Genomic DNA, 12,922 nt, shown 5'->3' on the forward strand with positions numbered 1-12,922 from the left:
GTATCTGTAGAACCACTCTTTAGTTAGCCCCCCTCACCACTGTAGAGGCCTGCTGATCTCTGGTGGGGATGACATCAGTCAACACTAACACTTGTTCCCTCCCATCTCTAGCAGGCTCTAGGAATGAGAAATCAATGGCCAAGATTTCATTGGGTCTAGAAGCTAACAAATGGCCCATCAGAGCTCAAACCTGTGGCAATGTGTTTTTAGCAACACTGCATCTCTCACATGTTCGACACCAGTCTTTAATCATTTTCCCCACACCTCTGTCGGATCAGCTCTGTAGTGCGCTCAATGCCTTGGTGGCCATGATGGGTGTGCAGGAACACTTCCTCCCTCAGGCTCTCTGAAAGCACGAGCTGGAAGACACACTCTCCATAATCAGGCCGCTGGTGCGTCCCGTACAGAAGTCCTGTCCTTATTGTAAAGCACAATATGGGAGGCACTGTTGCTGGAAAAAGGGAATAATGGCACTAATGGCTGGGTCAGCTCCCTGCAGTGCCACCAGATCATTGGTAATTCGCTCTGGGACAGCGGAGATGGTGTGTTGGGCTACTGTGTTGCCTGACAGTGGATGCTGCCTAGACAAGGCATCTTCATTCTGGTTGCTGTGTCCCGGACGATACCTCACAGTATAATCAAAGACTACCAGCTCAGCCATCTAGCGCTGTTTTGTGGCCCCCAATTTGGCTGTGCTTAGATGACTTAGGGGGTTGTTGTCTGTCCATACCACAGATTTTCTGACTTAGCAGGTACTCACGGAACTTATGTGCCATAGCCTACTTCATGGCCAGGAACTCAAGTTTCATGGAGCTATAATTTTTCTCTGCAGGGTGGAGGCTCTGGCTGGCGTAGGCAATGGGTCGAACTTTGCCATCCTGCTCCTGAGAAAGGATTGCCCCCAGACCATCATGGCTGGCACCCACCTCGAGAATGAAAGACAACTTAAAGTTAGCATAGGCCAGAACAGGTGATGACACTAACCTTTCCTTGAGTTCTCCAAAACTGCTTTCACACTGGGGGTTCCAGGCATCCCTCAGGGCAATTCCCTGGCCTCGACGGTTTTTCCTCCCTGCCAGATCAGCAACTACTTTGTGGAGGGGGGCAGCCAGCTTTGCAAAGCCCTGGACAAAACGTTGATAACTGGCAAAACCAAGAAAAGATCTCAGTTCTGACATAGTACCTAATAGTAGGTACATAGTAAGTAAATGTAAATGTACTTTATTTATACAGCCTTTTACAACAATCCTTTCGGCGTACCAAAGTGCTTTACAACAGGTAATAAATAAGTAGCCCAGTCAGCCACCGCAGTGATCTTTGGGTCCGTGGAACCACCTGCGGCAGAAACTACATGCCCCAAGTATTGCACCTGCTGCTGGAAGAAGTTGCATTTCTCAAGCTTGGCCTTTAATCCCTCTTTCTGGAAATGGCCCAAAACTAGGTCCAGGCAATTGAGGTGCTTATCCACTGTGGAAGAGAATACAACAACATTGTCAAGATAGAACAGCAGGGAATGGCCATGTTGGTCACCAAACAGCCGCTCCATCAGTCATTGGAACGTACTGGGAGCATTGCATAGGCCAAATGGCATCCTTTGACACTCAAATAGGCCAAAAGGGGTGCAGAAAGCTGCTTTCTTCTTGTCCTACTCCGTGACCAGAACTTGATGGTAACCGCTGGCCAAATCAATGGTAGAGAACCACTGTGCTCCCAACAGGGCATCCAAGGACTCCTCAATCCTTGGGAGTGGAAAGGCATCCTTCCATGTTTTGCCATTTAGTAGTCTGTAGTCCAAACAGACTCTGGCTGCCATCTTTTTTTCTCACCAGGACAATGGGAGAGGCATAGGGGCTGCAGCTTTCCCGTATGATTTAGCAGTCCAACAACTGATGTATGTAGGCCCTTACTTTGTCATAGTCAGAGGGGGGAATGCGCCTGTACCTCTGTCTAACAGGGATACTGTCAAGAAGGGGAATGTCATGAGTCATTAGGTTTGTACAACCAAGGTCCAGGTCAGAGGCTGCGGACACAGTCTCACGATCAAGCAGCATGGATTTAACCTCTTTCTGGTCTATCTAAGAAAGTGCAGATAAATCCATTGACTCAATGTGCTGTCTCACTAGGCTGTCCTGCGCTTCTTGGGCAGTAACTGTGGCTGTAATCCCACCTGAGTGTTTCTGTAAAAGAACATCTGTCTCACCTACATTTACCACAGGCACATACACAGTACCTGTAGTCACAGTGATCATGGCTGGGGATAGGAGCACACATTCAGGGATGGACCGACCATTGTCGGGGGGCTCAATCAATGCAGCACCTGAGGACTCATTAAACTGAGAAGAGCATGTAGCAGTAACCCACTTAACTGTACCCCTAGGTATGGTGATGGGATGCCTACCTCTCACCCAGGCCAAACCAGTCTTGGGTTGAGCTGCATCACACTGTGGCTGGCAGCACTGCTGTAGCGCCTGATGCCACAAAGGAGGGGCCTGCTGCACAATGGGGAGGTGAAAAAGGTTCAAGCCATGTTGACCAAACAACTGATAATAGCACTCTCTTATTACATTCATACCCAAGACACCAAGAAAACCTAGATAATGTCTAGTATTTTCTGTACTGTATTGTCAGATTTTCTTTTTTTTTTAACTGTAATTGTTACCTGTACTGGATACAGTATTTAATGTTTGATATTTGCTGAGCTTACAATGTTATGCACACTACTGTAGTAGCATGAAAACTGGGACATGTTTTGTTGTGATTCTCCATGTTGACATGTTGACTGATTTGGGTATATGGAGAGAAATAAATTATAGTTTCATCAGTCTGCAGCATTGGTCTTGTGTAGTGTTTGGTGGATTTATTGTATATTTGCACTGTCTCAGTGTACTTCACTTTCAGTACCCTGATCACTGAGAAGTATAATTGCTAAAAGTGTCTTAGGTTAAGCACAGCAGTGCAGTGGCGGCTGCTGTCTTATAAGGAGGGGAAGCTCATTTTTCGGCCTACATCATAAAATGTGTCTGTTTAATTAAATGTAAATTTGCAGAGTGACAGAAGAGAGTCGCCAAACACAACGCTAGTCGTTTTTAACAAAGACAAAGTCACTGAGGATCAGTAACATCTCCAGATCAACTCCGAATGGAATGAAAAACTTGAAAACTGCTCTGGTGGATGCTTATACTTCAAGATCGCTGATTCGCTCATTTCGCTGTCAATCAAAAAGGGACTCAGCCTCAGACAGATCATCCAATCATCATGCAGAAGCCGAGCGTCCGGGCCAGCCCACTGTCCCATAGACCCCCAGAGACGCTGAGCATCCGATGGGCGGGACAAAGCCCAGCATTTATCCAATGACCATCTAGTTTCGCTGCAGTGGAACAATCCGCTCTCTGCTTCCCCATTGAAGTCAGTAGACGCTCGGCGTCTACACTGTGTAAAGCACTGTGGCGCTGCGGGAATGAATGAGAAGAAGTCGTGTCAGTTACCTGTGATAAGTAGCTGATTCTGAACAAAAGATGAACGTGTTCTAGCGCATATTTAGTCAATGAAATGTACACAAAACAGTACATATTTGACCACTTATTTTGTTGACATTTTAGGGGAAGCTGAGCTTCCCTTGCAGTCTTAGAGCAATAGCCACTGCAGCAGTGTGTAACTGGGTCAAACAGAATTAAGTCATATGAAACGTGTGTGTTTCATTTTGCAAAGGATCTGAGGTATTCTGCTAATTGGGTGTGTGGTTGTGCTAATTGTGTGTAGTGTTTTGAAAAACCGGGCCCTGTTTTCCAAATCGTGCTTAAAGGGGACATATTATGCAAAATGCAGTTTTCCATGGTTTTCTATCAGTAGTATGTGTCCCTGGCATGTCTACGAACCCCCCAAACATGAGAAAAGTCCATCCTCTCCGTCTTTTGCTTTCTCCACCTTTCAGGAAATGTGTGCTTAGATAGGCGAATTTCCCTTGATGTCATCAAGAAGGGCGATGCCACCTCCCCCTGGGTGGGTGACACTACCCGAGCTAGGTTTGTGTTCTGCCCACCGAGTCCGTCTTGCAGACGCTATCATTACTTCCCTCGCGAACACTAGCTTTCGGTAGAACAATGTCGAAGGTACGAGCGAAACACAGTAGCTTTGTTGTTGGCTGCACAAACCAACACAGAAGTCTTTTTTTAACCCTCTACGCCCGAGGATCTGAAGACCCAGTGGATTAATTTTGTTTTTGATGGAAATGTACCCGCTCCAACTCCGAAAGTGTTGTACGTGTGTGCTAACCATTTCACCTCGGACTGCTTTCTCAACGAGGGCCAGTACAATGCAGGATTTGCTACAAGTCTCAAGATAAAGCTTGGATCAGTACCGACTGTCGGTGATCCAACTTTGAACTTGGGAGCTGTAAGTTTTACAATTTTATGTTGCTTTACTGTTTTTTCACGAGAGCCTGTTGCGTGTGTTGTTAGCATGGCAGCTAATGTGGCTAACGTTTTGCTTCGTCGACGCGCAGCCGGGTATAGCTGGGTACAGATTGTATGCAATTCTTCTGCTTGGTATCGCCGTGTGACATTGATTAGAGCCACCCTGCTAAATGTATTATACTTTAAAGGCATTTTAGCTGTCTGTATAGTCAAGTCGGTAGAATTCAGACTAAAAATAGGCTCTGTAGTGATTAGCATAGGTGTCCGGGCTTGTTTATTAGTGCTGTGAAAGTTATTATTGAGAGTCATGCCTTATGATGGCCGTTTTAACGTCTATATCATGTTTACAGTGTTGGGTCCAGTAGGAGCACGTTTGGTTATTAACTAAGAATCCTTAAAATCCTTAATAAATCATTGAAGTATAACGTTAATTAATTATTAATCAGTATTATTATGTTAATCAATATTAATTAATGAGAGAGAGAGAATAAAAATGATAGGCCAGAGGGAAATAAGCTCCAGATTTGTCCTTGTGGCTGGCAGAAAGTAACGTCAGTTAGGGGCCTTAGAATGCATCAGGGAAGAAAGAGATGTGTTGCAAAGGAAAGGCAGTGTGGCCGCATCGATCGATACTTTTTAAGAAGTCAATCGAATAAGTCGGATGAAGTCCAGCGACAGGTAGAAAACCACAGTTCGAAGGATATCAATAACACAGCTACAGAGGGGGAAGAGGAGAGTACAAGAGGGGATGCAGCTGAGACTGAGGTGAATAAGCCAGTCAAGGAGAGAAATATGGAGCAGAAAACTAGAGTAAAATGGCCGAGGGCAAATAGCAAGAAAGAATGGGAGCCAGTCAATAGAGATTTGTCAGCAATTCTAAGTAGACTAAGAGGAAATGCAAGCGATAGACTAGAGAAGATGGGGGATATAATTTACTCCTATGGTGCAGAAAGATTTGGGGTGCAAGACAGAAAGAGGGTGGAAAGAGCACAGTTAGTCAAGTCTACACAGCAAAGGGAAATGGAGAAATTAGTTAAGGAAAGAAGACAATTAAGAAAGCAGTGGAAAAGGGCAACAGAGGAAGAGAGGGGGGGAATTAATGTGTTGCAAGAAGATTTGAGAGGCAGACTAGCAGTACTTAGAAGGGCTGAATATCTTAGGAAAAAGAGAAAGAATAAAGAGTATGTAAGGACAGCGTTTTATAGGGACCCTTTCAAGTTTGTTAAAGGATTGTTTAACCAGGAAAAGGGAGGGCAGCTTAAGGCTGTCAGGCCTGGACTAGAATGAGGACTCAGATGCAGAGTGTCAATAAGGCAGTCTTTATTTAAATACTCCTACCTCGAGAGGGAGTGACAAATAAAACCAACTATGAAAAATTATGCTATTCAGGAAGAATCTAATAAACAAAAACCACTCCAACTGGAGGGACAAAACTGCTGAAACAAAAAAGGAATAAACCAACAGAAAATCACTCCACAAGGAGGCTACAAAACTGCTATGAACTTGACAAACAAAACTCTACACTATGAGAATACAAACAAAAAATCACTCACATGGAGGTTACTAAAACTACTCTAAACTTGACAAACAAAAAACTCTATTCTATGAAATTACAAACAAAAAATCACTCACAAGGAGGTTACAAAAACTACTATAAACTTGACAAACAAAAAAACTCTATTCTATGAAATTACAAACAAAAAATCACTCACAAGGAGGTTACAAAAACTACTATAAACTTGACAAACAGAAAACTCTATATTCTATGAAATTACAAACAAAAAATCACTCACAAGGAGGTAAAGACGAAGTATAAGGCAAAGACAAGGCAAGGCAAGGCATGGACTGTGATAGGAAGCTGGGGTGCACGACTGGAACGAGACACTCTGGCACAAGACAAAGGGAGACGCAGACTATAAGACACATTAGGGCAAATGGGGAACAGGTGGACACAATCAGGAATCAGGGAAGACACTCAGACAGGTGACACATGAGGAAGGGCAAGTGACCTGAAACGAGAGGAGAGTTAACCTTTCAAAATAAAACAGGAAATGACAAGACATGGAGACAGGACAAACCCAAACTTGACCTCACCGTGTGACAAAGGCAACAAAGTTAGAAGTAGAAAAATATCTAGGAAACACATATTCAGATTTGGAGCAGAATAGAGTAATAGGCCTTCCACCTGACATGCCGCCAGTAGGAAAGATAGATCATGAGATGGATGTTAGACCACCCAGGTGGAAGGAGGTTGAGGAGGTAGTCAGGTGTGCAAAGGCTTCTTCGGCCCCAGGGCCAAATGGAGTCCCCTACAGGGTTTATAAAAGCGCACCTGATATCCTAAAGTTTTTGTGGAGGCAATTGAGAATAGTTTGGGAGAAACAGGTTATTCCCAGAGCATGGCGTAGGGCAGGAGGTGTTTTTATCCCAAAGGAGAAGGAATCCTCAGACCTGAGTCAGTTTCGAATGATCTCTCTCCTAAATGTAGAGGGGAAGATCTTCTTTAGCGTTGTCGCACGGAGATTAACTAGTTATTTAGAAAGGAATAGCTTAATTGATACTGCAGTACAGAAGGCAGGAATACCAGGGTTCGCAGGATGTTTAGAGCACACTAGCATGATTTGGCATCAGATTCAGGCAGCCAAGACAGAGAAAAGAGACTTGAATGTCATATTTTTGGATTTAGCAAACGCGTTTGGTTCAGTGCCACATAGCCTTATTTGGGAGGCATTTGATTATTTTAAAGTACCTGGAGTAGTGGTTAATTTAGTAAAATTGTATTTCCAAGATATTAGGCTGTGCTTAAGCACAGCAGGCTTCACAACAGGATGGCAGAGGCTAGAAATAGGCATCATGGCAGGGTGCACGATTTCTCCATTGGCATTCACAATGGCGATGGAGGTAATCATTAGAGCTTCTAAGTGGGTTGTAGGTGGAGAGAGGCGGCAGGATGGGGTGCGCCTTACACCAATTAGGGCCTACATGGATGACATGACGTTGATAACTACAACGGTGCCATGTATGAAAAGAATACTTGAGAGACTTAATAAAAACTTAAAGTGGGCTAGTATGAAAATCAAGCCTAGTAAGTCTAGAAGTATCTCAATAAGCAGAGGGAAGTTAAGTGATAGGAAGTTTGTAATAGATGAAAGAGAAAATTCCAATAATTAGGGAAAAATCAGTAAAGAGTCTAGGTAGGTGGTACAAGGCAGACTTGAATGACGGAGAACAGGTAGTGCAGTTTCGGAAGGATGTTGCTGAGGGACTGGATAGAATAAATAAATCTGGGCTGCCAGGAAAGTTGAAACTGTGGTGTCTGCAGTTTGGGTTATTTCCCAGGCTGATGTGGCCACTGTCTGTATATGAGATTCCAATATCCACTGCAGAAAAAATGGAAAAATTAGTTAGCTTTTACATTAGGAAGTGGCTAGGTGTTCCTAGATGTTTAAGCACAGTGGCACTGTATGGGAAAGGCATACTTCAGCTCCCAGTAACTAGTCTAGTGGAGGAGTTTAAATGTACCAAGGTTAGGACAGAGCTCCTGTTATCTGGGAGCAAAGATGCGGTAGTTAGTAAGGTGGTTCCAAACCCAATCAAGGGGAGAAAGTGGAATCCAAGAATCGCAGTGCAGGAGGCAGAAGCAACGCTTAGGCATACAGAGATTGTGGGTAATGTCCAAATAGGCCGGGGAGGCTTGGGGCTTGGCCCAGGCAAACCGGTGTGGAGTAGAGCAGGTCCCAAGGAGAAGAGAAAGCTAGTCGTGGAGCAGGTTCGTAGACAGGAGGAATGATTAAGGGGTGCTAAAGCAGTGGCCCAGGCTAAGCAGGGACAGTGGGTGAATTGGGAAGGTGTAGATAAGAAAAAGCTTAGCTGGAAAGAACTCTGGAGCATGGAGGAAAGTAGTATTAGATTCTTGATAGGGGCAACTTATGATGTACTGCCAACTCCCCAGAACCTAAAACTCTGGGTAAATGGAGACCCACTATGTTCATTGTGTTCAGGTACTGCAACTTTAAAGCACATTCTGTCAGGGTGTAAGGTTAGTCTGTCGCAAGGCAGGTATACGTGGCGACATAACCAGGTTCTAAAAAGCTTAGCTGCAGGAATTGAAGAGTTACGGAGGCAGGCAAATTTAGGAGGACCTAAAACAAAGAAAGGTGCAATCAAGTTTGTTCAAGAGGGAGAGAAAGTTGGTAAGACAACAAGAAGGCAAGGCAGCTTAGAAGGTGCTTGTGATTGGGAAATGCAGGTAGATTTAGGAGGAAAGCTTCTTGTTCCCCAGGAAATAGCCATTACAAAGCTAAGGCCTGATATAGTCTTGTGGTCTAGGAGTAGAATGAAAGTATATTTCATAGAGCTGAATGTTCCGTGGGAGGCCTTAGTTGAGGAAGCATATGAAAGGAAAAAGCTCAGGTATGCAGAGTTAGGGGCAGAAGCAGAGCAGCGAGGATGGAAAGTTAGGATTTGTCCAGTGGAAGTAGGATGTAGAGGATTTGTAGCAAGGTCTGTTGTCTCTTTGGTAAGGGAGTTAGGAGCAAGTGGACAGAGTGTGAGGAAAATTGTAAAGGACATGTCAGATGAGGCAGCTAGATCCAGTCAGTGGATTTGGATGAGAAGGAGTAATGGTAGCTGGGGGCCCAGCAGGGGGAGCACTTAGGATAGATAGACTCTTAGGAGAAGCAAGGAAGAAATCCAGGAAGAGGAAGTGTTTTTAAGTGGGGGTGTGGCCTGTGTGAGCCTCTTTGAGACCATGCGGTTAGTCCAGGTGAGGTGGCCTGTATTGTTTGCTTGTATCGAATTGATTTGTAGTGTGTCTGTGGCTGTTTAGGTGAGTTTGTTTGCTTTAGGTGAGTTGCATGGTGTGGTGTTGAAGAATAGGGGGGATGTAGAGCACAGCCTAATCCGGCGGGGGAGAGCCAGCCTAAAAAGGCCCCTCTCCCTGACTCTACATCCCTCATTGTCTTGGAGAGTGGGGGAGGGGGGGGCAAGAGCACAGCCTAATCCGGCGGGGGAGAGTTTAGCTCAAAAAGGCTTCTCTCCTTGACTCTGCCTCCTTCAAAATGGCTGCCACTTTCTCCAACTGTTTAGGGGAGTTTGTTTGCTGAATCTGCTAGTGTGTCTTGTCAGAGTTGATGATGGTGTTGTTTGTGGTAGCATAGGCAAGATAAAGAAAATGGTGGTGTGAGGAGCAGTGATGGCTGGCATTAGGGGATTGACTCTGGGACGCCAGTGATCACTGTCTAGCCTCCTGGAGGTGTCGTGGGACCAACTAGACGAAACACTGGTGAAAGGAGGTTCCCACCTGATGACCCCAAAGACATGTTAGTTATCACTGCTCATTAGTCTGTACAGCTAAATTAATAGTTATCATAGGACATGTTAAGCTTAGGGAGCTATTCACTGAGTCTGGTCCATTTTCTGTAGCACAAGCTTTGCGTTTATCTTAAAAAAAATAAAATAATGCGGGGCACCACCCGGAAACCGGGAACAATAACCAAATCAGTTTGTAGTCTCATAACCTTAATAGTTCACTCCAAGTAATGGGTCTCTGGGTCAGGGACCGTGAGTATTAAATGAAGGATTAAGTTCGAGCTCAGACCTTCTCAATCAGTCATGGATCACAATGAACATACACAATAATGACCAAAGGGACGTCGAATATATAAATATGTGCTGGTATGTGTGGTAAAGAATGAATCTATATGTAAGTGTTTATGTAGGTGTGGCAAAGAAAACAAATGACTCACGGCGGAGCCGAACAACCACTGGATGGGAGGAATAGTTATTCAGTCCACAGAGAGTGTGCGTACGGCTGTGAAGTGGTATGCCCGTTGTCTGATCGGTTATAGGACTGATCAACTCACTCCACACCCGTGTTGGCACATGCAGCAGTCCTGTAACGGGACACACAGTTTATCAGGAGCGGTGACTACCGGCACGCCTCACACAGCAGCCTCACCACTCTCAACTATATCAGGTCACGGACACGGCAGTCCGTATTGTCACAAACAGCACACTTCGAACACAACAAATCAAAGTTAAACTAACATCCACAGCTAAGTTATTACACGATTACTACAGTCTCTGCCCAGATGTAAACCTCTTACTTGGATCGCCTCCAAGCGATGGGGTGTGTATCAGTCCGTCGGTGGAATCCAACACGGTTGCTCCGATGTGGTCCTGACGGTGCCGTCCTCGTTCGTGAGGGTTGCGGCGGCTGATTTCTTGTTGGCAGTGAAGAAAACCAGCGATGTCAACTTAATTAGAGGGTAACGAACGTCGAGTTGTCCACGCCTCCGTGAAGAATTTGCTTCTTCCTTCTGCAGGTAAGAGAGATCGTGATCTCCGTCGGCAGAGATCTCTTGTCGGATCCGTGTGTGATGTTCCGTTAAACACCACAAAAAAAATAATAAAGTAACAAAAAAGGGGGGGGGGACCACATGTTCAGGCCCAACAACAGATACAGTGCCTGTAGGGAATATCTAGATAAGTGAAGAGCTAAGGGGATATGTCCAATGGGATAGTCTATAATACACATTTTTTGCATTTGCACATATAGTGAGCTATTTGCAGTATTTACAAGCTATTGACAACCCAATTTACACATAATTGAGTGCATTTGTTGTTATCATTTATCAGTCTTGGAATGCTGTGCAGGTAAATGAAGCTGTGGTTACTTAGAACTTGTGAGAGTGTGTAGGCTAAGGTTTCTGTCAATATTAACATCTTTGATTTTCTCTTTACTGTACCTCCAGACTCTACCTCGCTGCCACTTACTACAATGAAAATGCTGACAGACCACAAGCCCAAACAAAAGAAGGTGAACCACTGTTCAAGGTCCAATTTCCAAAGGCCATGAAGGGAGAATGCAGAGCTAAACCAGTTAAGACTGAGCCGACATTTTATAAGTGTTATATTATTTTATTTTTCAACCAAAAAATGTTTTGTACACATTGTATTAAGTATTGCATGTATAATGTTATGACAGTTCCATCAACAATAAAATACAGTAAAGAAAATGTCAGGAGGTGGTTAGAAACAGACTTTCAGTCATAGTTTTGTAAAAAAAAACAAAAAAAGTGAAAAATGTGAACAAATTCTTTTGTGTTTTATCAAACAGGGAATGTGGTGGACCTCATATTTGAAAAAGTCTTTGATGACCTGGGACCATACACAGAAGCTGTTTTGGCCATCCCCATCCCAGAGGACCTCACTGCACAGTTCTAGCGGCCTGAGAAGGAGAAGGTCATATCCAGCTATGTGTCCCGGTTCTATCATGGGGCAGTCTAAAACCCACGTACCGGCCTGTGGCGTCAGGAAACTCAGCACTGATGTGTAGGACCAGGCAGGCTGGAATGACGACCCAGATTCTGCGACCAACGAAGCCCCAGCACCAGCTCACAAAGCTCCTATAGGCTAGATACCTGTACTGACTAAAACAACTGGACAGGGCATTTAGTCTTGCAAACATATATCTATGATGTGTCTCACAATTTTTTTATGGATCCAGTGAATCCTACAGCTTTTTTTACTATCACTGATTATAAGTCCCTCATTTGATAAATAAATGCTTGATTGTTACTAAAGAAATGACTCCTCTGAATTCATATATTATATGCACACTATCTGCTGATAGAAGAACTTTACAAATCAAAGAGCAGCTAAACTAATTTGTTTGAGGGTGTGTTACTCCATTTGTGGTGTGTTATAACCATTGTAAAATTATGTGCACTGAAGTAAAGCAAGATTGCCTAACATCTTTTATTCAGATTGAAACTATGTTTTTACAAAGAAGCAAAACGTACTGGTGTATTTCCTCTCAACCGTAAAGGACCATAGTCAGTGCGGTACATGTTTCAGGCAATCTGGAGGGAGTACACATTGAGGCAGAGCGGCTCCAACCCAGGACGGTCTACCATACATGGTAAATCTACCTCGATCTCCCACAGCCGTCTGGTAACCTACAGTGAATTGCAAATGGTAAATGCTATGGTTTTATAAATGTAATGTAATCAAAACAAATGACTGATTAGCCCAGTGAGAATGCTACCTGTGGTATCTCCTAGCAGCAGATTTTCTCAGCTTCTGTGGGCATGGTTGCACAGTTTCCACAGGAGCACCTATCCAAAATATAGAGAAAAATGGTAACATTCACCAAAATATAAAGCTTATGAAATTCAAACACTGACAGACAGTGGAGCTAAGGTGGGTAAGAAGTAAGCTTGGCTACATATCAAGCGCATATAACACAGGTAATTTATAACATGTCACTTATTGCATATAAGGTGGAGCTTGACCACAGTGTAGTGTAGAAAACTGCACAGTTTATTATTTGACTAAAGATTACTGTTGGTGTCAGACATGTTTCTGCTGATTAACAGCTTTTATTGTAATACACAAAATAAAATTACTACATAAAGGAAGATGTTATGATGATCATCTCTGCCCAAAACATTGAGAAAAATGATTTACTTTGTCAGCATCTATTAAAGTATCTGACTAGTCTTGAC

General features: G+C 43.9%; 1 long non-coding RNA gene across 1 annotated transcript; it reads left to right on the plus strand.

The window, feature by feature from the left end:
* The first annotated feature begins 9,586 nt into the window (after positions 1-9,586).
* Positions 9,587-11,958, plus strand: LOC130173826 (uncharacterized). Its single transcript, XR_008828503.1, has 3 exons — positions 9,587-10,738; positions 11,168-11,294; positions 11,533-11,958. It is a non-coding gene; the product is annotated as an uncharacterized LOC130173826 (long non-coding RNA).
* The last annotated feature ends 964 nt before the right edge of the window (positions 11,959-12,922 follow it).

Source organism: Seriola aureovittata, chromosome 8, assembly GCF_021018895.1.
Source record: "Seriola aureovittata isolate HTS-2021-v1 ecotype China chromosome 8, ASM2101889v1, whole genome shotgun sequence".
In the NCBI taxonomy this organism is placed as follows: Eukaryota; Metazoa; Chordata; class Actinopteri; order Carangiformes; family Carangidae; genus Seriola; species Seriola aureovittata.